The sequence below is a fragment of the Lactuca virosa genome, chromosome 6 (assembly GCF_052849685.1).
Source record: "Lactuca virosa cultivar CGN04683 chromosome 6, Lactuca_virosa_CGN04683_v6, whole genome shotgun sequence".
NCBI classification, from domain to species: domain Eukaryota; kingdom Viridiplantae; phylum Streptophyta; class Magnoliopsida; order Asterales; family Asteraceae; genus Lactuca; species Lactuca virosa.
Window position 1 is genome coordinate 277,629,383 of NC_136431.1, and position 27,770 is coordinate 277,657,152.

Genomic DNA, 27,770 nt, shown 5'->3' on the forward strand with positions numbered 1-27,770 from the left:
TAAAGTCAAAACTAGCCGACGAAGTCTAAACGAAAGTCGTAGAGTGTAATTTTACCTACACGTACATATAAAGAACGTCAAAAACGGAGTTCGTATGCAAAAGTTGTGAATTTTACAAGTTTTTGGCACAAAAATAAAGAAAAATAGGAAAAATAGGGAATTTTCGCATGAACAGTAATGCCACGTCACCCTCGCATGCGAGCTTCCACGTGGCGGCTGCTGATTGGACCGAAGCCATACGTGGCACCTCCTGGTTGGACCGCAGCCGAGGTCCACTTAGAAGCGGACAGCTTCGCATAAGACACCCCTCGCACGTTCCCCTTCGCACATGCCCTCTTCCCATTGGACCGAACTCTGGTCCAATCCGAGCCAGCCAGCAGCGAGCCTCAGGTCCGAAGAAGCTTCCCTCCCTTCGCCACCTGTCCGACACGTGGCAGCCTCGCATGGCCTCGGATCCGAGGCTTCGGCCTATATAAGGCATGCGAGGGTTCCGACCTTTTTTACACTTTTCACCCTAAATTTCACCCTCTTTCATATTTTCCACTTCCATAAGCTCATATACAACCCCTAAAGCCCCGGTATCAAGTCTCAAACCCTAAGCAAGCCTCAAAGCCCCGAGATTCCCGAGAAGTAACCTTTCTCCTGTCAAAACTCTGTCCGATTCTCCATCTATCAAGTGAGTTCATACCCCCGTATTTTCATAATTTCTATTGTTTTAAGGGGGGGGGGGGGAATACAAGTATAACACAAGAACTTTGTGTTATAAATAAATGATTTCAAATCACTATAAAACTATTTTAAAGCATCAAAAATACTCCAAATATTGAACTCTTTTATAAACTTATATTTTTCCCAAATATTCATATTTGCATTTATATATTAATATAAATAAGATTTAAAAGGCTTAGGACTAATAACTCATTCTAGGTCCTTTTCCTTGTTTGGATGTGGACTTATAGTATCGGTTATTTATCCGAACGTCGTTTAAATTTTACTTATATATAAAATTGTATATGTATATAAATATAAAAGTTATTTCGTCAGTTTAATTACCCTTTGTAACATGTTGAGCAAAGGATTACATGCAAAAATAGTTATTTACCAATTCATAAAGCACATATAAATTATAATAGGTATAATTTATGATACATAGAACAATTATTCATGATTCAAGTATACTAGAATACACTGTTTTACATGAAACAAGGGTTTTGATTCAAAACAAAACAAGAGTTTACACTTGTCAAATACATGTTCGGAATACTAATTCAAGAACATACTGTCAATCATTTATTTCAGAATGATTGGGTTTTCATATCTAATATACATGTAACGTTTATATGCTTTTTATGAGACATTCAATTCAGGTTGTTTAATTCATTTTAGACAACCAAGGTAAAGTCCTGACATTATAACCAGAATCTCCAGTCCGGGGATCGAAACAAGTTGTGTGTAGATCTATATCGGGATTGACAACCCCGCACTCAGGCTGCTAGCTACAGTCAGGCATACACGCCAATGAGTGGCAATTGTTATCAACAGTTTAAACGCTCACAAGGCGTTTGTTTCAGGCGTTCATGTCTTAGTATGGTTATAATAACTCATTAAAAAGATATTAACAACACGTTAGTGTATAAACAACTAAACGTAAGTACATCTTCAAAGTACCAGTTTACAAAATACAAAGTACAATGGTATACTACAGTTTTCAATAACAGCTAGTGAAGCCAGGCACACTCTCAGTTACAAGTTTTACAAATATAGAACATTGGTTTACAAAATAGAACGCTTTTATGGGAATAAAACTACTTTTCATATACAACAGAAAATATGGGATTTTCTGGAACAGTTTTCATAATCAAGATACAAAGACACCCTGTCAAACATAAAGACTTATGTACTCACTCAACTTATTGTTGATACTCTATTTTCAAATTACTTGTATTCTCAGGGAAATAATAACAGGTACTCCCCGAGCTTTTTGAGAAGATGGAGCTATTATGAGTCATATCTTCTTCTTTTGTATAACTATTTTTGTTTCAATATACGATGATTGAACACATGTAAATACTTATACTTTTAAATACAATGGTTGTTTGTACTTTGATTACTATGATGCATGTGTTGTGATACTACAAATGAAGTCCTCCACCCCCGGACGTTTCCGCCGTCTGGTTTGGGGGTGTGACAGATTGGTATCAGAGCATTGTTTATAGTGAACTCAGTATATCAATCCATAAAAGATATACAAACTATAAATACATTAGGGCTAAGAGCTCTGACTACAAGCGTACTTTTTAAGAATTCTAAGTATATTTACAAGAAGTATACTAACACTCATACCTACAAGTACATAGTCATAAGAACTTAAAAGTATTTGGATGTTGAACATTACAGTCAAACTCGGGCAGTTATGTAATCATATCTAGAATTAATATAGCTTGATCAACTATATTGATTTCAGATATGACCAACATGTGTTTGGGAGTGATAGTAGTGTTGTGACATGTCTAAAACTTACCAACTATAGAAGAAACTCTAGAACAGAACATAAAATACTATAAGAATATTTTAAACATCTATATGCTTTAGTTTTTCAGGCATTTCTCATAACCTTATTCTCGAACAGATACAATGGCAGGACATCATCTACCAGGGGACCCTTATTTTCCAAATCATGGCAATGAAGGATGGGTAGCGGAGGATCCGGAGGAGGATCCAGAAGAAGACTCAGATGAAGAACCATTTGAGGACAACGAATTAAGTGGTACGGATACAATGCCACAAGTCTGCTGTTGGATAAGGTGTCTAAGTCCATAACTATTTCTAGTATGTACTTGACCCGACCCGGCATGGTCCATTTGGGTTGCATGGCACCATGCAATTGGATAAACTAAAATGAGAGAAATAACACTTATGGTTTATTAATATATTATAAGTTCTAATATATTAATAATATTATTTAATTAGTTTGATCAAGAATTAATTTAGAATTAATTAAGTGATCAAAAGATAACTAATTAAATATATGGGTAGATTATGTAAATCTTCCATATCTTATATAGTGGGCTAAAAGGCTCCATGGATAATCAAGTTGGGTTAAACCCATTGAATGCTCCCTGGAGGCTCCATGGGAGTTACAAACCCATGGGTCATGGAAATGAAGAGTCATGCCACATTAGGGTTTACATGGTGTAACCCTAGATGTGACACACTATATAAGAAACCCATTCTCCACCAAAATTGGGGACACTAAGAAACAAGAGGGCTAGAGCCGATTTTGCAAGTGTAAGATTCTCTCAAAGTTTACTCCTTTGCATTTGGTGTTGTGTGAAGCATTTGAGGCATCACACTTGGGGTGCTAGGCTCACAAGGTTTCAAGGATCATAATCAACAACAAGGTAAGTTATTCTATCTTTCATTCAAGTTAAAAATGTTCCCCATGTATGCTAGATAGGAATATAACCTTGGAATTCAACTTTGCATGATTATTAGACAAACATAGATCCAAGGTTATTAGGGTTGCATGTACACTTAGGAAGTGTTAGAATGCTCAAAACCCATCAGTGGTATCAGAGCCTAGGTTTGTTTGTTTTTTTTTTGCGTGTAAACAGCTTGAAAAAAAAAAGTTTTTCTGTTTTCTGCTCGTATGAAAGTTTGCACATTTGTTGCTGGAAATGGACTAGAAACATTACCCTAAACTGTTTTGATGTTTTAAAGCTTGTTTTAGATGGTGTAATGTTTATGCTAATCCATTTACAATGGCAATTATTAAAATTACAAGTTTTTTTTTTAAGTGTAATTTTTGATTCTTGAAAGTGTTCATATTCATGTTCTTGAACTTATGAAGATTAGATGATCATAGGAATTGTTTGTAACCTTCATGGTAGTTTAATTCATGATCATAATGTGTTTTAATGGAGTCCATAACTTGTCCTCAAGTTATGGAAAACCAAAAGTCTCACTTTTATTAAAGTCATTAAAAGAACACAAGAGTTATAAAAATGAAGAGTCTTCATTTTTATTACTCAATTAATTCATAAGTTATAAGAAATGAAAAGTTTTGGAAGTTTACAAAACTTGCCCTCAAGTTTTGGAACATGTAAAGTCTTGATTAAAACTTTAGTTCCAACCCTTAGAATTTTAATAGTTAAAATTCAACCCTTATACTTTATAATATTATAAGTTACTAATATATATATGTATAACGTCAAGTCGTCTTACCGCTAGTACGCCTCATTCACGAAGCCGGTCTATAAGGGGGGTATAAGGTTGTTGCCTATAAAATGACAACTTAATGGGTGTCCACTCTCACCCACCGCTTCCTTGATCGGTGGAGGGTCGTTAGCCGAACGGGTAAGACAAGGACTTATAAATTCTCATTAAAAGTATGATGAATATTATAACGTAACTAAATGCTTTTATTAAATTCCCAATCTTAGTTACTTTAGGAAAATGTGAATAAGGTGCTAATCCATGAAATTACACTTTACACTTTGTTTAAGTCGTTGGTGGAGCGTGTGTGGTTAACCGGCACACTAACTTGGACTTAACAAGGTAGGTAAAGGGTGACTTAAGGTTTACCATAGCATCGGTGGAGCGTGTGTGGTTTACCGGCACATCGATTGAGTGATAAACCTTGAGGGTACCAAGTGATTTGCATGGTTACTTCACACCTCGTTTTGTGATCCTCGGTATCCCAGTCACAAAACTTGGAGGGCACACTCGAGATTGAAACATGCCTTTGAAAAGTTCATTGAATCTCAAAAGAATCTAGGAATTTCTAAGAACCAATTAAAAACCTAATATTTATATTTCGTTTTTCATGGTGGAAATTGGTGAATCGTCATTCACCTACCTTTCAAATATGTTATAGCTTGGATTACGGCATACCTCTTCTAAGTTACAATATATTGTGATTGGATCCTAGCCTTAATATTACATTTGGGTGTTTTATTAAGGACTCTCTTAATATCTAAACTAATCTTGTTCTCTTCTTTCACATGTCTTCAAACAATGCTGCTTCTGGCTCTAATCCTAATGGCTCCTTTACCCTTATGAACTTGTGTGGGAAAGTCACTTTTGATGGATCCAACTTCAATGAATGGATCAGAAACATCAGGATGATTACCCGCTACGAGGACAAAGAATATGTCCTTGACAAGGAGCTTAAGGAGATTGATGAGACCACTGCAACTCCCCAGGAGATCGCTGACTTCCGGGCACATGAAAGGGATGCTACAAAAGTGGCATGCATCATGTTGGCCACCATGACAGCGGAACTCCAAAAGTCCTATGAGGACTTCTACCCTTTTGAAATGCACCAAGATCTGACGGAAAGATACCATCAAAGTGCACGACAAGAGAGGTATGAAATCATATGCTCTATCATAACAACCATGATGAAGGACGGGGAATCCGTCACGAGCCACATGCAGAAAATGCAAAGGTATGTGGATCGGTTGCTGAAGCTTAATGTGAACTTCCCAGAGGAGCTTGCAATAGATATCATTTTGCACTCCTTACCATCGTGTTATGATCAATTCCGCATGACATATCACATGAATAAGGAAGAGGTCACACTCAGCAAACTTCAGGGACTCCTCAAGACCGCAGAACAGGTCTTAAGGGTAAGTCGGTTGTTAACACTCCTACTCCAAACTCCGCCCCGGTTTTGGCAATCGGGAAAGGTAGAGGGAAGAAGAGGAAGATCTCTTCGAAGGGTACCAAGGCTAGGACCCTTGATGGCTCTTCTTCAAGTGGAACCAAGAAAGGTTTCGTCACTCCTTCTTCTGACCCAAAAGAGGCTGAATGCTTCTATTGCCATGAAAAGTCACATTGGAAGCGGAACTGCCCAAAATACCAGCAAGATGTGAAGGATGGGAAAGTTAAACCCAACCATGCAGGTATTTACACTATCTTATCTAATAACTCACCCCATTCTAACTCTTGGGTCCTTGATACCGGTTGTGGTATTCATATATGTTCTGATTTGCAGGGACTAAGAAGAAGTGAGAATGTGGAGCATGGAAGAATAAACTTAATCATGGGGAATAGGAAAGCTTTACCTGTCACCAAGATTGGAGTTTATACTTTATCGCTAAGTAGTGGGTTTAGTTTAGATTTGAATAAATGTTGTTATTCGCCAGAAATGGCAAGAAATATTATTTCCTTTCATGCATTGTATAAAAAAGGTTTCACCTTTTCATTTGATAATGAAGTTGGTTCGATTAATGCTTTCTTTAATAATGTTCTTTATTTTAAAGCATTACCTTGTGATGGTGTGTATGAAACTGTATATGTGGTTGATAACTTAGGAAATAATGTATTGTGTATTGATTCTGTTAATGATAATAACTTGGATAAAGCATCATTATGGCATTGTCGTCTTGGACATATAAGCAAGAAACACATAGGCCAACTCCAAAAGGATGGAGTATTGGAGTCATTTGACCTAAAGTCAGATGATAGTTGCGAATCATGCTTACTTGGAAAAATGACAAAGTCACCCTTCACAGGCTCTTGTAAGAGGGGTGAAGGTTTGTTGGATCTTATACACACGGATGTGTGTGGGCCCTTCAAACATGCCACAAGGGATGCTAATCGTTATTATTTGACTTTTACTGATGATTACAGTAGATATGGATATGTCTACTTAATCAAGCATAAGTCAGAGACTTTTGAGAGGTTTAAAGAGTTTAAACAGGAAGTCGAGAATCAATTGGGCAGGAACATTAAGATGCTTCGATCCGATCGAGGTGGTGAGTATCTTAGTTCAGAGTTCCTCGACTATCTTAGGGAATGTGGGATTGTCTCACAATTGACACCTCCCAGGACACCGCAGTTGAATGGTGTAGCTGAGAGGCGTAATCGAACCTTGTTGGATATGGTTCGTTCCATGATGAGTCGAGCTTTGCTACCAATCTCATTTTGGGGTTATGCCTTAGAGACTGCCGCCTATATCCTTAATCTAGTTCCCACAAAGAAAGTTGCCAAAACTCCTCATGAGATGTGGACTGGTAAAGTACCCAAACTAGACCACATTAAGATTTGGGGTTGCGAGGCTTTCGTGAGACGCGAGACTCATGATAAGCTCGAACCTCGAAGTGAGAGGTGTATTTTCATCGGCTACCCACAGAAATCCTTTGGTTACCTCTTCTACAGACCTAGTGAGAGTGTGGTCTTTGTAGCTAGGAGGGCTTTCTTTCGAGAGAGAGAGTTCATAAGCCAAGGAGACAGTGGGAGGCAAGTTGACCTTGAAGAAATTCAAGAGTCAAGTGGTGAAGGAACTTCAAACCCTAGCACTCAACTTGAGGAGGAAACTTCTGTTGAGCCAATTGACAAGTCTGTACCTCTGAGGCGTTCCACAAGGGTTAGGAATGCACCTGAGCATTACTATGGATTCCATATTACTGCGGAAGGTGATACACTTATCAGTGATGAGACACTAATAGGTCTGGATGAACCTAACAGTTACACGGAAGCCATGGCAGGCCCTGAGTCAGCCAAGTGGAAAGAGGCAATGGACAGCGAGATACAGTCCATGTATGACAATCAAGTTTGGAACTTGGTTGAGAATGTACCAGGTCGTAAGACTGTAGGGTGCAAATGGATCTTCAAGAAGAAGACCGATATGGATGGTAATGTACACACTTATAAGGCACGACTGGTTGCAAAGGGTTTCTCACAAACTCCGGGAGTTGATTATGATGAGACCTTTTCTCCAGTGGCCAAGATTAAGTCTATTAGGGTTCTGTTAACCATAGCTGCATTTCATGACTATGAAATATGGCAAATGGATGTCAAAACCGCTTTCCTTAATGGAGAGTTGGCTGAGGATGTTTACATGAGTCAGCCAGAGGGTTTTGTCAATACAAAGTACCCTAATAAAGTGTGTAAGCTTGAGAAATCCATTTATGGGTTAAAGCAAGCACCTCGCAGATGGAATCTTTGCTTTGATGAGAAAGTCAAGGAATTTGGCTTTTCTAGGAGTGAAGAAGAATCTTGTGTATATGTCAAGGCTAGGGGGAGTATAGTTAGCTTTTTGGTATTGTATGTGGATGACATACTACACATAGGAAATGACATCCCAACTCTGCAGGAAGTTAAGTCCTGGCTTGGGAAGTGTTTCTCTATGAAGGACCTAGGAGAAGCTGCCTATATTCTAGGGATAAGGATCTTGAGAGACCGGAGTAAAAGACTAATTGGACTTAGTCAGAGTACCTACTTGGATAAGGTACTGAAGAGATTCGGCATGCAGGACTCCAAGAAAGGAGAGTTACCTATCCAGAGTAACGCCAGATTGAGTAAGACACAAAGCCCTAGTACTGAGGCTGAGATAGCAGAAATGAGTCGAATACCTTATGCTTCGGCTGTAGGATCGATCATGTATGCTATGACGTGTACTCGACCTGATGTAGCCTTTGCTTTGAGCATGGTTAGCAGGTATCAGGGGAACCCTGGCAAGGCACACTGGACTGCGGTAAAGAATATCCTCAAGTACCTACGGAGGACTAAAGACTTGGTCCTTACCCTCGGTGGGAGTGAAGACTTGAGAGTTGTAGGGTATAGTGATGCTAGCTTTCAGACTGATAGGGATAATTTCCGCTCTCAGTCAGGCTGGGTCTTTACCTTAAATGGAGGAGCAATTTCTTGGAAGAGTTCCAAGCAAGAGAGAGTGGCTGATTCAACTTGCGAATCAGAGTATATAGCAGCTAGCGAGGCAGCAAAGGAGGCGATATGGCTGAAGAACTTCATTGGAGACCTTGGAGTTGTACCAGCTATTAAAGAGCCAATGGAAATTTTCTGTGATAGTGAAAGTGCAGTTGCCTTAGCCAAGGAACCAAGGGATCACGGGAGATCCAAACACATCGACAGAAAATACCATTTCATCAGACATCGAATAGAAGAAGGACTCCTCGTGGCAAAGAGGGTATCATCGGATGAGAATCCAGCAGATCCCCTCACGAAGGGACTGACTCGGGTCAAGCATCTCCAGCATGCTCGGAGCATAGGGCTGAAGGATGATATTAGATTTAGTAGTTAGATAACCTTGAAATTTGTAAAGTGTAATTGACATTAGATGATGAATAAAAGGTGTTTTATTTATGAGTAAAGTGTTGCTATCTCTTGTCGATCGTTTACTATATTTCTTTTGCATGTTTTGACTTCCAGAATAATTATGTTTGGTATATCATATTATTCGAACCTCCACAGTCGGTCATATGTCGGAAGTATGTATGAATCAAGACTGTCATGATTGGTTGCAGAGGTCTAAGTTGTTGAACATGGCTACAACACTCATGAGTGCTCATAAGTTCTGAGCATTGGACTCAACCCACGCTCACTGGAATCACTTCATGGAATTTATCTCGAGTGATCGTGAGACGGTAATATCATATAAGTCTTCAAACCTAGATATATGATTTGTTACTTATGAGTTGGTTATGCATTGATTGTATGAAAACGCATTGGTAACTCGATGTTATAAAATGTGATCTTGTGTATAATTCAATGAGTAGTAGAACAAACATATGAGTCTAAGTTTATCTGTTCCTTCTTGGATTAGAAGCTGATATCTGGGCCCCTCGATGATTTTTTTTGACCTATGTAGCGGGCCCGGTCAGAACTAAGTTGATGTGTTCAATTAAGTTCTCTGTCAAACAAATCGGAAATCGGGAAACAAACTGCTGGACAATAAGTAAGACATTGTTCCATGTATTTGTCCGGCTGATATCTAGAACAGAGGATTATATGATCACTTATCTTAAATGGCGTATCATCATCTTCTCAGTTCCGAGAGACCTTGAAAGAGCTACGATTGCCGATCGGTTCCTGAAGTATTGCAGTTATAGTTATTAGACTTATCCAAGTGAGAGACTGTTGGATAAGGTGTCTAAGTCCATAACTATTTCTGGTTTGTACTTGACCCGACCCGACATGGTCCATTTGGGTTGCATGGCACCATGCAATTGGATAAACTAAAATGAGAGAAATAACACTTATGGTTTATTAATATATTATAAGTTCTAATATATTAATAATATTATTTAATTAGTTTGATCAAGAATTAATTTAGAATTAATTAAGTGATCAAAAGATAACTAATTAAATATATGGGTAGATTATGTAAATCTCCCATAGGATGCTCCATGGATGCTCCATGGGAGTTACAAACCCATGGGTCATGAAAATGAAGAGTCATGACACATTAGGGTTTACATGGTGTAACCCTAGATGTGTCAACACTATATAAGAAACCCATTCTCCACCAAAATTGGCTACACATAAGAAACAAGAGGGCTAGAGCCGATTTTGCAAGTGTAAGATTCTCTCTCAAAGTTTACTCCTTTGCATTTGGTGTTGTGTGAAGCATTTGAGGCATCGCACTTGGGGTGCTAGGCTCACAAGGTTTCAAGGATCATAATCAACAACAAGGTAAGTTATTCTATCTTTCATTCAAGTTAAAAATGTTCCCCATGTATGCTAGATAGGAATATAACCTTGGAATTCAAGTTTGCATGATTATTAGACAAACATAGATCCAAGGTTATTAGGGTTGCATGTACACTTAGGAAGTGTTAGAATACTCAAAACCCATCACAGCCGACAGAGCTCTTCCAGTTATCGTGAACCGAATAGCTCGACAATTCGATCAATCAAGGATGTCAATCAATCGAATCCTAGAAGTGAATGCGGCTGCGCAGGCTAACACTGCAGATATCCTTCGTCTTGAAGAAATACAAGATAATACCCAGCACCATACTGAATCCCTTCAAAGGCAACCTAATGCTGCTGAATCAGAGATCAGAGAACTGAGGGAGCATCAAGCTGCCCAAGAAAGGCGCTGGAAATCGCAAGACGAAGCAGAACCCAGTAACCGTCGTAGCAACCGCCGCAAGTAGTATACTACTTTCTAGTTTAATATACTGAATGTATAGACTACTTTCAGGATATGTACAAAATCAAGTATCAATAAAATAATAAGCACTTTACTTCTACAAGAATTATTACAATTTTCACAAACATTCCATTCCAAATATTTTGGGATTGTGGATATGTTCCAGTGTTATTTTTCATACTTTTCAATACGACCGCGAAAATTTTTATTTTCGGTAGGTCGGTTTGATGTCGATACTTTCGCAATACTGTGGTCCTGCTTTAAGGTCAAGTATACAGATTACATATATACCAACACAATCGACATGTATTTTCATACTCTTTGAAAAATAACCACTCCATTTTATATTATCCTGTTGCAAGTTGTACTTGCAGTGGACATCCATTCTTGGACAAATTCGTTATAGTCTTCATTGAAGATATCCTTATCTACTCAAAAAGCAAAGAGGAACATGGCCAACATCTTCGTCAAATATTGCAAACTCTTAGATCGGAGAAGCTCTATGCGAAGTTTTCAAAGTGTGAATTTTGGATCAGGAAGGTAGATTTCCTAGGTCACGTGGTCAGTTCAGAAGGAATACACGTCGACCCTTCCAAAATAAAGGCAATTGAAAACTGGTCATCACCCAAAACACCTACAGAAATCCGTCAATTCTTAGGTCTTGCTGGCTATTATCGCAGATTCATTCAAAATTTCTCTCGAATAGCTAAACCTCTTACTACTCTGACCCAAAAGGGTGTAACCGTTAGCTGGGGAGAAAAGCAAGAAACAGCGTTCAAAACGCTGAAGCGAGCCTTGTGTAGTGCACCGATTCTGTCTCTCCCTGAAGGGACAGAGGATTTCGTAGTGTAATGTGATGCTTCTAATCAAGGGCTTGGATGTGTTCTTATGCAAAGAGGAAATGTTATATCCTATGCCTCAAGACAGCTAAAGACACATGAAGTCAACTATCCAACACATGACCTTGAACTAGGAGCAGTGGTGTTTGCTCTGAAGATCTGGAGACATTACTTATATGGCACGAAATACACAATATTCACGGACCATAAAAGTCTCCAACACATCTTCGATCAGAAAGAGCTGAATATGAGACAACGACGATGGGTGGAGCTACTGAACGATTACGAGTGTGAAATTCTTTATCACCCTGGTAAAGCAAACGTAGTAGCTGACGCCCTTAGTAGAAAAGAATACTCGGGATGCCGGGTAAAGTCGTTGACCATGACAATCCATTCGCATCTGTCCACGCAGATCAAGGAAGCTCAACTTGAAGCCTTGATACCCGAAAACATGGCAGGTGAAACCCTGAGAGGAATGGATAAGAACTTCGAAGTCAGGGATGATGGAGTCTATTATTTCATGAACCGGATCTGGACACCAAAGTTCGGTGGTTTCAGAGATGTGGTTATGAATGAAGCACACAAAACCCGATACTCCATCCACCCAGGTTCAGACAAGATGTATCTGGACCTTAAGAAACTATATTGGTGGCCTAACATGAAGGCCGAAATCGCTACCTTTGTGGGCAAGTGCCTTACTTGCGCCAAAGTTAAGGTAGAGTACCAGAAACCTTCAGGTTTATTACAACAACCTGAAATCCCTGAATGGAAGTGGGAACGGATTACAATGGATTTCATAACCAAGTTACCCAAGACATCAAGTGGTTATGATACTATTTGGGTAATCGTCGATAGATTAACCAAATCCGCACACTTCTTACCAATCAAGGAGACTGACAAGATGGAGAAGCTAACAAGAACATACCTCAAGGAGATTGTTAGACTGCATGGTGTGCCAATATCTATTATTTCAGACCGAGATAGTAGATTCACCTCTCGTTTTTGGCAGTCTTTACAAAACTCTCTGGGAACTAGGCTAGACATGAGTACAGCGTACCATCCACAAACCGATGGACAAAGTGAGAGGACGATTCAAACGTTAGAAGATATGTTACGAGCTTGCGTGATAGACTTTGGAAAGGCATGGGATATTCATTTACCCCTTTTTGAGTTCTCTTATAACAACAGTTATCACACTAGCATAAAAGCTACTCCATTCGAAGCCCTCTATGGCCGCAAGTGCAGATCCCCTCTGTGCTGGGCTGAAGTGGGTGAAACGTAGCTAGCTAGAGGTCAAACTCATGACAGTACCCTCACTGGTCCATAAATTATTCGAGAAACTACCAAGAAGATCGTACAAATTCGGGAGCGACTTAAAGCTTCCAGAGATAGACAGAAAAGCTACGCTGACAAAAGGAGAAAACCCTTGGAATTCCAGTTCGGTGACCGTGTTTTGTTAAAGGTCTCACCCTGGAAGGGCATGATACGCTTTGGAAAGCGTGACAAATTGAATCCAAGGTACATAGGACCATTCGAGATTCTTGCCCGAATTGGCCCTGTAGCTTACAAACTTCGATTACCCCAAGAACTAAGTAACATTCATCCTACCTTCCACGTTTCAAACTTGAAAAAGTGTCTATCCGACGAGACTCTTGTGATACCACTCGAGGAAATCGAGTTAAACGAGAGCCTCAATTTTGTGGAAGAACCCGTAGAGATACTAGACAGGGAAGTTAAGAAAACCAAACAAAGCCGCATCCCGATAGTGAAGGTTCGCTGGAATGCAAAGAGGGACCTGAATTCACTTGGGAGCGGGAGGATCAAATGCAACAGAAATACTCACATCTTTTTCCCTAGTCTATCTATAAAGTAAATTTCGGGACGAAATTCTCTCTAACGGGGGGATAATGTAACAAACCATTATTTCAAACCTATGTAATAGTGTAGGTCAATTTGTACTTCTTTTTAAATTAATAAAGAGGAATTTTGGCATACTGTGTATATTTACATAATTGACCCTCAAAAATAAATTATTAAATAATCTCAATTGGGATGAAACAAGTGATAGAGATTGTAACAAGGTTTCCAAAAATATAAAGAACACTAAAATCTGAGTTATAACGAAGAAGTTATGACCAATCAAAAATCCGCGACAAAACCAGCAAAACACTTTCATAAATGAAAGTTGTAGTTTATGTTAAACCGAGAACTTTCATAAAAAGAACGCCAAAATCTGACTTCGTATGAGGAAGTTATGATTTTTCTAAATTTCAGTATAACAGTGTACAGCTAAAAACTCGAAATAAAGATCGGGTGGTTTTTAGCCGACACAACCTAAACGAGAATCGAAGGTCTCGTCATTAGTAGTAAAACGGTAAAAAGACAGAGAAAAACGGATGTCGGATGAAGAAGTTATGAATTTTTTACGGATTTTCCTGTCCCGGTCTGTTAAAAATAATAATATTAAAAATAAATTCAAAACTAGCCGACAAAGTCTAAACGAAAGTTGTAGAGTATAATTTTACCTACGCGTGCATATAAACAACGTCAAAAACGGAGTTCGTATGCAAAAGTTATGAATTTTACAAGGTTTTGGCACAAAAATAAAGAAAAATAGGAAAAATCGGGAATTTTCGCATGAATAGTAATGCCACGTCACCCTCGCATGCGAGCTTCCACGTGGCGTCTGCTGATTGGACCGAAGCCATACGTGGCACCTCCTGGTTGGACCGCAGCCGAGGTCCACTTAGAAGCGGACAGCTTCGCATAAGACACCCCTCGCACGCCCCTCACACGCTCCCCTTCGCATGTGCCCTCTTCCCATTGGACCGAACTCTGGTCCAATCTGAGCCAGCCAGCAGCGAGCCTCCGGTCCGAAGAAGCTTCCCTCCCTTCGCCACCTGTCCGACACGCGGCAGCCTCGCATGGCCTCGGATCCGAGGCTTCGGCCTATATAAGGCATGCGAGGGTTCCGACCTTTTTTACACTTTTCACCCTAAATTTCACCCTCTTTCATATTTTCCACTTCCATAAGCTCATATACAACCCCTAAAGCCCCGGTATCAAGTCTCAAACCCTAAGCAAGCCTCGAAGCCCCGAGATTCCCGAGAAGTAACCTCTCTACTGTCAAAACTCTGTCTGATTCTCCATATATCAAGTGAGTTCATACCCCCGTATTTTCATAATTTCTATTGTTTTAAGGGGGGGAGGGGGGGGAATACAAGTATAACATAAGAACTTTGTGTTATAAATAAATGATTTCAAATCACTATAAAACTATTTTAAAGCATCAAAAATACTCCAAATGTTGAACTCTTTTATAAACTTATATTTTTCCCAAATATTCATATTTGTATATATATATTAATATAAATAAGATTTAAAAGGCGCATCAAGCTGCCTAAGAAAGGCGCTGGAAATCGCAAGACGAAGCAGAACCCAGTAACCGTCGTAGCAACCACCGCAAGTAGTATACTACTTTCTAGTTTAATATACTGAATGTATAGACTACTTTCAGGATATGTACAAAATCAAGTATCAATAAAATAATAAGCACTTTACTTCTACAAGAATTATTACAATTTTCACAAACATTCCATTCCAAATATTTTGGGATTATGGATATGTTCCAGTGTTATTTTTCATACTTTTCAATACGACCGCGAAAATTTTTATTTTCGGTAGGTCGGTTTGATGTCGATACTTTCACAATACTGTGGTCCTGCTTTAAGGTCAAGTATACAGATTACATATATACCAACACAATCGACATGTATTTTCATACTCTTTGAAAAATAACCACTCCATTTTATATTATCCTGTTGCAAGTTGTACTTGCAGTGGACATCTATTTCCAATTCTTTACAAGCTTCTTGTGAATTAAGTGTTTAAGTTCAGAGATAACAAATTCATATTCATTCTTGATGTCTCACTATCTTTTTATTGACTTTTATAGAAAAAGATGCCTCCTCGTAGGAATCCAAGACGTAACAATGAAACTGAAGCACCGACGCCACCTCCACCACCACCTCCTCAATTCGATGCTGCAATGTTCCAAGCGGCAGTCACGGCAGTTGTAGCGGCTGCCTTATCTCATATCAATACTCCTGGTGCTAGTGGGTTGGGAGCTGGTGCACATCCATCTAACCATGTCGAGGGTCATGAGCACTCGAGAGAGTACACTTTTAAAGACTTCTCGAATGCCAAACCCAGGACCTTTAATGGAATTGGAGGAGTGATGGTTTTAAGGCAATGGATAGAGAAGACAGAAGCAATCTTTGAAATTTGCTCCTGTTCAGAGGGTAGCAAGGTTAAATTTGTTGCCTTTACTTTTTCAGATAGGGCCCTAACATGGTGGAATGGCCATGTTAAGTCACTGACTTTGATAGTGGCTAATACTATAAGCTGGGAGAACCTAAAAACCATGTTGATGCGGGAATACTGCCCGCGAGGGGAAATTCAGAAACTGGAACAAGAACTCTGGGGTCTTACCATGGCCGGTGCAGACATAACAACTTACACAAATCGGTTCTGTGACTTGGCGATTCTATGTCCGGAAATGGTTGCTCTAGAGAGCAAAAAGATTGAAAGGTATATTTGGGGACTGTCGCCCCAGATACAAGTAAGTGTCATTGCATCTAGGCCTGTCACCTTTGACAGTGCCAAGGAACTGGCACAGTCACTTATTGACCACGGAAATCGTCAAAAATCTGTGGTTACTGCCCCAGAACAACCTAGAGAGAACAACAACAACAACAAAAAGAAGGGTTGGAACAAAAGGAAGGGCAAATCTCCTCTGGAACCTTCAAAGAAGCAACAAATAGTGGTAGTCCATGCTACTACTGTACCTGCTACCATACCTACTAATGTGCCTGTTGTTGCCCCTAACAACCCAGCACCAACTAAGCCCTGTGCTTGTAACCTCCCTAAATGCAACAAGTGCAATTTTCACCACACTGGAAATTGCCCAGAGATGCAGTGCCGTAACTGTAACAAGAAAGGGCATACTGCCCGATTCTGTAGAACACCACCTCAACCCCTTAACCAAGTACCTGCCGCTGGAGTAGGTCGAGCATGCTACCAATGCGGTGATGTGGGGCATTTCAAGAGAGATTGTCCAAAAGCTGGAAATGCCGGTGGGGTTGGGAGAATTCTAGCACTGGGTCACGAAGAAGCGGTGGCAGACCCTGCAGTGGTCATGGGTACGTTCCTTCTCAACAATACTTATGCATGCATTCTTTTTGATTGTGGTGTTGAGAGGAGCTTCGTGAGCCATAACTTTAAACATCTACTAAATCAAAACTCCCAACCACTAAAGGAAACTTTCACAGTAGAAATGGCTAACGGGAAATCCGAATCCACCAATGATATATACATAGGATGTACCCTTACCTTAAATGACTTGTCTTTCTCAATAGACCTTATGCCGGTCTCTATCAAAAGTTTTGACATCATAATAGGCATGGATTGGTTGTGCCCCAACCATGCTGACATCCTATGCTATGAAAGAGCTATTCATTTGAACTTGCCAACTAACGAAACTCTTGTTATTTACGGCGACAAACCTGGAACGAACCTTCAGATCATTTCTTGCATCAAGGCACAGAAATACCTTCGTAAGGAGTACTGTGCATTCTTAGCTCACGTGGTAGACAAAAAGCAAGAAGTGAAAGACATCGCGAGCATTCCCGAGGTCTGCAACTTTTCCGATGTATTTCCTGATGATCTGCCAGGGGTGCCTCCCAAAGGACAAGTCGAATTTCGAATCGACTTAATCCCTGGAGCTACCCCCGTAGCCAAATCCCCCTACCGTCTTGCACCTTCTGAAATGCAGGAATTATCCAGCCAGCTTAACGAACTCCTAAGCAAAGGTTTCATAAGACCAAGCTTCTCACCCTGGGGAGCACCGGTTTTGTTCGTAAAGAAGAAGGATGGATCATTCCGCATTTGTATAGACTACCACGAGCTGAATAAACATACAATCAAGAATCGATACCCTCTGCCTCGCATTGACGATCTGTTCGACCAACTTCAAGGGGCGAACTACTTCTCGAAGATAGACTTAAGATCCGAGTATCACCAGTTACGAATTTTGGAGGAAGACGTTCCCAAAACCGCATTCAGAACACGTTATGGTCATTACGAGTTTATAGTGATGCCATTCGGATTGACGAATGCACCTGCAGTGTTCATGGACCTGATGAACAGAGTGTGTCGTCCATTCTTGGACAAATTCGTTATAGTCTTCATTGACGATATCCTTATCTACTCAAAAAGCAAAGAGGAACATGGCCAACATCTTCGTCAAATATTACAAACTCTTAGATCGGAGAAGCTCTATGCGAAGTTTTCAAAGTGTGAATTTTGGATCAGGAAGGTAGATTTCCTAGGTCACGTGGTCAGTTCAGAAGGAATACACGTCGACCCTTCCAAAATAAAGGCAATTGAAAACTGGTCAGCACCCAAAACACCTACAGAAATCCGTCAATTCTTAGGTCTTGCTGGCTATTATCGCAGATTCATTCAAAATTTCTCTCGAATAGCTAAACCTCTTAGTACTATGACCCAAAAGGGTGTAACCTTTAGCTGGGGAGAAAAGCAAGAAACAACGTTCCAAACGCTGAAGCGAGCCTTGTGTAGTGCACCGGTCCTGTCTCTCCCTGAAGGGACAGAGGATTTCGTAATGTACTGTGATGCTTCTAATCAAGGGCTTAGATGTGTTCTTATGCAAAGAGGAAATGTTATATCCTATGCATCAAGACAGCTAAAGACACATGAAGTCAACTATACAACACATGACCTTGAACTAGGAGTAGTGGTGTTTGCTCTGAAGATCTGGAGACATTACTTATATGGCACGAAATGCACAATATTCACGGACCATAAAAGTCTCCAACACATCTTCGATCAGAAAGAGCTGAATATGAGACAACGACGATGGGTGGAGCTACTGAACGATTACGAGTGTGAAATTCTTTATCACCCTGGTAAAGTAAACGTAGTAGCTGACGCCCTTAGTAGAAAAGAATACCCGGGACGCCGGGTAAAGTCGTTGACCATGACAATCCATTCGCATCTGTCCACGCAGATCAAGGAAGCTCAACTTGAAGCCTTGAAACCCGAAAACATGGCAGGTGAAACCCTGAGAGGAATGGATAAGAACTTCGAAGTCAGGGATGATGGAGTCTATTATTTCATGAACCGGATCTGGACAACAAAGTTCGGTGGTTTCAGAGATGTGGTTATGAATGAAGCACACAAAACCCGATACTCCATCCACCCAGGTTCAGACAAGATGTATCTGGACCTTAAGAAACTATATTGGTGGCCTAACATGAAGGCCGAAATCGCTACCTTTGTGGGCAAGTGCCTTACTTGCGCCAAAGTTAAGGTAGAGTACCAGAAACCTTCAGGTTTATTACAACAACCTGAGATCCCTGAATGGAAGTGGGAACGGATTACAATGGATTTCATAACCAAGTTACCCAAGACATCAAGTGGTTATGATACTATTTGGGTAATCGTCGATAGATTAACCAAATCCACACACTTCTTACCAATCAAGGAGACTAACAAGATGGAGAAGCTAACAAGAACATACCTCAAGGAGATTGTTAGACTGCATGGTGTGCCAATATCTATTATTTCGGACTGAGATAGTAGATTCACCTCTCATTTTTGGTAGTCTTTACAAAACTCTCTGGGAACTAGGCTAGACATGAGTACAGCTTACCATCCGCAAATCGATGGACAAAGTGAGAGGACGATTCAAACGTTAGAGGATATGTTACGAGCTTGCGTGATAGACTTTGGAAAGGCATGGGATATTCATTTACCCCTTGTTGAGTTCTCTTATAACAACAGTTATCACACTAGCATAAAAGTTGCTCCATTCGAAGCCCTCTATGGCCGCAAGTGCAGATCCCCTCTGTGCTGGGCTGAAGTGGGTGAAACGTAGCTAGCTAGAGGTCAAACTCCTGACATTACCCTCACTGGTCCATAAATTATTCGGGAAACTACCGAGAAGATCGTACAAATTCGGGAGCGACTTAAAGCTTCCAGAGATAGACAGAAAAGCTACGCTGACAAAAGGAGAAAACCCTTGGAATTCCAGTTCGGTGACCGTGTTTTGTTAAAGGTCTCAGGCTGGAAGGGCATGATACGCTTTGGAAAGCGTGACAAATTGAATCCAAGTTACATAGGACCATTCGAGATTCTTGCCCGAATTGGCCCTGTAGCTTACAAACTTCGATTACCCCAAGAACTAAGTAACATTCATCCTGTTGGATTAGTGTCTAAGTCCATAACTATTTTGGTAGGTACTTGACCCGATGGTGCATGGTCCTTTTGGGTTACCTTCACCAAAGCAACTTGATAGGATGAATTATGGAGAGAAAGGATTAAATATGATTTATTAATATATTATGAGAATAATATATTAAAGGAGAAATCATATTGTTTAATTAATATTAGTCAATAATTAATTGGTAATTAGTTTTGTGGCTAAAAGAGATTAATTAAACTTAAGGGACTAGAACTGTCAATTGTATGATAGTTGAATATTGAGCTAATGGACTACATATTAAAGGGGTGGACGAATTCTATGGGGATACCCATTAGAAATCGTCCTAGGCCTTTAAGGAAGGAGTCCATGGGTTGCTTAGGGCTTAAGCATCCAAATTAGGGTTTCCTTGTTTGATAACCCTAATAGCCTCTCTATTTAAAGGACCCTTATGACTCAAAAACGTGGTGAACTTGTTGATTAGGGTTTCCACACGTTTTTGGTAGCCTCCTTCTCTTCTCTTCTTCATCCTCTTACTCTTGGTGTTTGTGAACCATTAGAGGAGTGACATTTGTGACTCTAAGCTTTCTAAAGTCAATACAAGAAGGATTTGAGATTGTTATTGCTACATAACAATTAAGGTATGATCTAAACCCTAATTTATATGTTATATTGATTATCATATACTAGATCTAGGATTTAAAGTCTTGGATGAATTGCATATACAATAGAGAAACCTAGATCCAAGCATTAGGGTTTGTATGAGCACATAGGATGTTCTTATGGCCTAAACCCATCACATCCTACCTTCCACGTTTCAAACTTGAAAAAGTGTCTATCCGACGAGACTCTTGTGATACCACTCGAGGAAATCGAGTTAAACGAGAGCCTCAATTTTGTGGAAGAACCCGTAGAGATACTAGACATGGAAGTTAAGAAAACCAAACAAAGCCGCATCCCAATAGTGAAGGTTCGCTGGAATGCAAAGAGGGACCTGAATTCACTTGGGAGCGGGAGAATCAAATGCAACAGAAATACCCACATCTTTTTCCCTAGTCTATCTATAAAGTAAATTTCGGGACGAAATTCTCTCTAACGGGGGATAATGTAACAAACCATTATTTCAAACCTATGTAATAGTGTAGGTCAATTTGTACTTCTTTTTAAATTAATAAAGAGAAATTTTGGCATACTGTGTATATTTACATAATTGACCCTCAAAAATAATTTATTAAATAATCTCAATTGGGATGAAACAGGTGATAGAGATTGTAACAAGGTTTCCAAAAATATAAAGAACACTAAATTCCGAGTTATAACGAAGAAGTTATGACCAATCAAAAATCCGCGACAAATGAAAGTTGTAGTTTGTGTTAAACCGAGAACTTTCATAAAAAGAACGCCAAAATCTGACTTCGTATGAGGAAGTTATGATTTTTCTAAATTTCAGTATAACAATGTACAGCTAAAAACTCGAAATAAAGATCGGGTGGTTTTTAGCCGACACAACCTAAACGAGAATCTAAGGTCTCGTCATTAGTAGTAAAACGGTAAAAAGACAGACAAAAACGGATGTCGGATGAAGAAGTTATGAATTTTTAACGGATTTTCCTGTCCCGGTCTGTTAAAAATAATAATATTAAAAATAAATTCAAAACTAGCCGACAAAGTCTAAACGAAAGTTGTAGAGTATAATTTTACCTACGCGTGCATATAAACAACGTCAAAAACGGAGTTCGTATGCAAAAGTTATGAATTTTACAAGTTTTTGGCACAAAAATAAAGAAAAATAGGAAAAATCGGGAATTTTCGCATGAATAGTAATGCCACGTCACCCTCGCATGCGAGCTTCCACGTGGCGTCTGCTGATTGGACCGAAGCCGTACGTGGCACCTCCTGGTTGGACCGCAGCCGAGGTCCACTTAGAAGCGGACAGCTTCGCATAAGACACCCCTCGCACGCCCCTCGTACGCTCCCCTTCGCACGTGCCCTCTTCCTATTGGACCGAACTCTGGTCCAATCTGAGCCAGCCAGCAGCGAGCCTCCGGTCCGAAGAAGCTTCCCTCCCTTCGCCACCTGTCCGACACGCGGCAGCCTCGCATGGCCTCGGATCCGAGGCTTCGGCCTATATAAGGCATGCGAGGGTTCCGACCTTTTTTACACTTTTCACCCTAAGCAAGCCTCGAAGCCCCGAGATTCCCGAGAAGTAACCTCTCTCCTGTCAAAACTCTGTCCGATTCTCCATATATCAAGTGAGTTCATACCCCCGTATTTTCATAATTTCTATTGTTTTAAGGGGGGGAGGGGGGGGGTGAGAATGCAAGTATAACACAAGAACTTTGTGTTATAAATAAATGATTTCAAATCACTATAAAACTATTTTAAAGCATCAAAAATACTCCAAATATTGAACTCTTTTATAAACTTATATTTTTCCCAAATATTCATATTTGTATATATATATTAATATAAATAAGATTTAAAAGGCTTAGGACTAATAACTCATTCTAGGTCCTTTTCCTTGTTTGGATGTGGACTTATAGTACCGGTTATTTGTCCGAAGGTCGTTTAAATTTTACTTATATATAAAATTGTATATGTATATAAATATAAAAGTTATTTCGTCAGTTTAATTACCCTTTGTAACATGTTGAGCAAAGGATTACATGCAAAAATAGTTATTTACCAATTCATAAAGCACATATAAATTATAATAGGTATAATTTATGATACATAGAACAATTATTCATGATTCAAGTATACTAGAATACACTGTTTTACATGAAACAAGGGTTTTGATTCAAAACAAAACAAGAGTTTACACTTGTCAAATACATGTTCGGAATACTAATTCAAGAACATACTGTCAATCATTTATTTCAGAATGATTGGGTTTTCATATCTAATATACATGTAACGTTTATATGCTTTTTATGAGACATTCAATTCAGGTTGTTTAATTCATTTTAGACAACCAAGGTAAAGTCCTGACATTATAACCAGAATCTCCAGTCCGGGGATCGAAACAAGTTGTGTGTAGATCTATATCGGGATTGACAACCCCGCGCTTAGGCTGCTAGCTACAGTCAGGCATACACGCCAATGAGTGGCAATTGTTATCAACAGTTTAAACGCTCACAAGGCGTTTGTTTCAGGCGTTCATGTCTTAGTATGGTTATAATAACTCATTAAAAAGATATTAACAACACGTTAGTGTATAAACAACTAAACGTAAGTACATCTTCAAAGTACCAGTTTACAAAATACAAAGTACAATGGTATACTATAGTTTTCAATAACAACTGGTGAAGCCAGGCACACTCTCAGTTACAAGTTTTACAAATATAGAACATTGGTTTACAAAATAGAACGGTTTTATGGGAATAAAACTACTTTTCATATACAACAGAAAATATGGGATTTTCTGGAATAGTTTTCATAATCAAGATACAAAGACACCCTGTCAAACATAAAGACTTTTGTACTCACTCAACTTATTCTTGATACTCTATTTTCAAATTACTTGTATTCTCAGGGAAATAATAACAGGTACTCCCCGAGCTTTTTGAAAAGATGGAGCTATTATGAGTCATTTCTTCTTCTTTTGTATAACTATTTTGGTTTCAATATACAATGATTGAACACATGTAAATACTTATACTTTTAAATACAATGGTTGTTTGTACTTTGATTACTATGATGCATGTGTTGTGATACTACAAATGAAGTCCTCCACCCCCGGACGTTTCCGCCGGCTGGGTTGGGGGTGTGACACTTGCTTTCATCTTTTATTGGTATCATTTGTCATTAATTTCATTTTTATTTTATATCTGTAGGTGCGTTCATGGATGCCATCAGTAACATGGATTTTGAGTTTGTTGCTTCTGGACATTATGCAAAAGTTATTCACCCCCTTATAGATGAAACCAATGATCTTTCATTTCTTCATCTGTCAAAGGATATGGTAAAGATATGCTCTACTTATTTTCATTACCAACATACTGACACCTGTTAGTGAAGGATACATGTTAGAATTTCAGGTGAAGGATCAGACCTACTTTCTTTCATATCTCTCACAAGCTCAGCTTAAAAGACTAGTGCTTCCTCTTGGATGTATTTACTATTTAAACCAATCAAATTATCAGGATGAATTCCGAAGGCTTTCCCGGATAGTGGATTTGCCTAACCAAGAAAGAAGGGATTCACACGGAATATGCTTTCTTGGGAAGGTATGTTTATGTTATGTTTGTTAACAAAAATCCCAACTTTGGAAGACATATTGGTGGAAAAGAAGGTATATTATTAGAAGCTGAAACAGGTGATTTTTTAGGAAGCGCCCTCTCAAAATTGCGGTTCTTCTCAGTGGTGGCGTTGATAGCAGTGTCGCACTTCGCCTCCTCTACGCAACCGGACATTCCTGCACCGCTTTCTACCTTAAAATCTGGTTCCAAGTGCGTATGCTTTTCTTTTGATTGACATTACATTGCATATACGAATAAAATCATTCAGGTTTATGCCCACAATGTCTGGTTTCGAATATAAACTTAATTTTGTTGGTTATCTAAAATTCAAATTGTAAGTTTTTGCAAATTTGCTCATCTCTTGTCATATGATACATCTGCTCCAATTCATGAATTTAACATCGATTTTTGTGGTGGATGATATGATTGAAATGAACAAAAATCTCCTCTCTTATTGGTTTCTTATTTTACTTGTACCTTTCTCTTTGTCTTTGAGCTTTTTGAAGCTTGAAACCTATAATTCCTTAGCTAGTTCTGGTAATGAATTCGTCCGTAGGAAGATTTCGAGAAATTTTGGTCAGAATATCCATGGGAAGAGGATTTGAAGTACACAAAAGCTGTTTGCAATCAGGTTGTTTGATTCACCTTCATATTATCCATCTCATTTTATCTTCAGATTTCCGTTAGTTCTTAACTGAATTTGAAGGCTAAAAACACTTCCCTGCTTTGTTTTAACAAATTAACTTCTCGATTCTATCACTCAAATCCCTAATTATGTGATCTTTTTCTTTGTTTCTTCCAAGTTTGATTAGTATTGAAGGATATATATCAACATTTTTTTTTCAGGTAGCTGTTGCACTGGAAGTTGTACATCTGACAGATGAATATTGGGACAAAGTGGTTAGTCATACCCTCTTGATGCATTTTCTCACATTCATCATCATCAATGAAACTTATTGCTTACAAGTTACAATGTTGCAGGTATCTTACCTTATTGATGAGTATTAATGTGGGCGTACACCTAACTAGACCTGTCAATTCGTGTATTCGTGTCATGAAAACGTGTCAGCCACGAATTTGACACGATACGATTACACGACGAGAAATAAGCTTTATCTCAATTTTTAAGATGTATTCGTGTCGTGTATTTGTGTCGTGTTGTGTCTCTCATAGATTCGTGTCTTCGTGTCTGAAATTGCCAGGTCTACACCTAACCCTGATGTTCTTTGCAATACAAGAATCAAATTTGGTGCGTAATCATATTGCTTGCTTTCATCTTTTATTGTTCTCATTTGTCATTAATTTCATTTTTATTTTATATCTGTAGGTGCGTTCATGGATGCCATCAGTAACATGGATTTTGAGTTTGTTACTTCTGGACTAGTGTTGTAAAACTCGCCGAGTTGACCGAGTACTCCTCTGAGTACTTGCTACTAGGCCCCTTACCGAGGCGAGTTGCAAAATCCCGAGTACTCCCCGATCGACCCTTTACCGAACTGAGCAGTGTTGTAAAAGACGGTCAACTCGGCGATTAATATGTATAATATACTTAATGATCTATTATTTAACACACATACATGTGATTATTACTACATATATATCTTAAATTTTCAGTAGTTATTCATGAAGTGAGACCATTATGTGTTTTTCAATTTTTGTGTATTCACATGTATAAAATTTTGTTATATATTTAAATCAACTTATGATTTTAACTTAAATTTTGACATATATAATGTCCCTAAAAATATTTCTACATGAATTACCGAATCTGAGTACTCCCGAGTACTCGCTACTGGGTAGTCGGTCGAGCAGGTGCCGAGTAACGAGTTCTACAACCTTGTACTGCACATTACGCAAAAGTTATTCAACCCCTTACAAATGAAACCAATGAGCTTTCATTTCTTCAGCTATCAAAGGATATGGTAAAGATATGCTCTACTTATTTTCATTACCAACTTACTAACACCTGTCATTGAGGGATACATGTTAGAATTTTAGGTGAAGGATCAAACATACTTTCTTTCATATCTCTCACAAGCTCAACTTAAAAGACTAGTGCTTCCTCTTGGATGTATTCCAAAAGTAAGTAAGTTTGCTTTATGATAAACAAAACACAATTTATGAATTTACTATTTAAACCTATCAAATTATCAGGATGAAGTCCGAAGGCTTGCCCGGAAATTTGATTTGCCTAACCAAGAAAGAAGGGATTCACAGGGAATATGCTTTCTTGGGAAGGTATGTTTATGTTATGTTTGTTAACAAAAATCCCAACTTTGGAGAATATATATATATATATATATTAAATGGAAATTTATGTAATTATTTTACAGATTAGGTATAGTGAATTTGTTGAAAGACATATTGGTGAAAAAGAAGGTATACTATTAGAAGCTGAAATAGATGATTTTTTAGGAGTCCACAGGGGCTTCTTGTTTTACACAATTGGTCAACGCCAAGGTTTGGGTCTTCCAGGAGGACCATGGTAAACCTTTTATTATTATTATTATTATTATTATTATTATTATTATTATTATTATTATATAAAAATATTTGAAGATTTATTTATTTATAAAAAAATACATGTTATGTTTCCATGCAGGTATGTTGTTGAGAAAGATGTAAAAAATAATGTGGTTTTTGTATCAAGAAATTATTATTCGGTTGATAAAATAAGACGATCATTTCTTGTTGGATCCTTTAGATGGATCAGCGGATCTCCTCCTCACAACTTAAACCACTTAAGATGCAAGGTAAACATAAACATTACATGACTTAAATTTTTCACTTAATAACAGACTTAATATACATTTACACGTGTTTTTGATAGGTTCCACATGGCCCGCTTTTCTATGATTGCAGTTTGCATATAGAAGAAAAAGATGGTATTGGCACTGTCCAATTACCTGAAGATGATCAGGGTCTCGCTGCTCGCCAATTTGCAGCTTTTTATCAACAAGAGCTTTGTGTGGGGTCAGGGGTAATTTTGGAATCATGGGATGATGCTAAGGGGTTTCCTGTTTCTGTTTCTGACAAGGCTCGTCATATTGCAAAAATGGAAGATAAATCTAAGCTTGGTAAACCCGTCAAGATCAAACCAAAACATCAAGATTGTTTGAGGGATTCGATATGCTAAGGGGTTTCCTGTTTATGTTTATGTTCAAATATATTTATTTAATATTATAGAAAACTTGAGTATCAATTAATTGTTAAAAACTAACAACCTTACTTTGGATAGAGTAAACAATACTTTTTACATAGTTAGATTAAAACAATAATGAAAAAAAATTTAAAAAAATTAAACTACAACTCAAAGTAGGAGGTTTTTAATAGGAAGGGAAGAAGCTATAAGAAAGCCCTTGTTGCTGTTCCTTTTTTTTCTGCCCAACCAATAATCGACTCCCCTTTTCATCTACCATTGTAAGCCTCTGACCAAAACACCAATAATAATGAATTGATGATGTTACTGCTTTTACTAAAATGATTATAATGAAATTAACTTGGACATT

At 38.7% G+C, this 27,770-nt stretch overlaps 1 pseudogene; it reads left to right on the plus strand.

Annotated features, from left to right (window-relative positions):
- The first annotated feature begins 2,634 nt into the window (after positions 1 to 2,634).
- Positions 2,635 to 27,397, plus strand: LOC145122566 (uncharacterized; annotated as a pseudogene).
- The last annotated feature ends 373 nt before the right edge of the window (positions 27,398 to 27,770 follow it).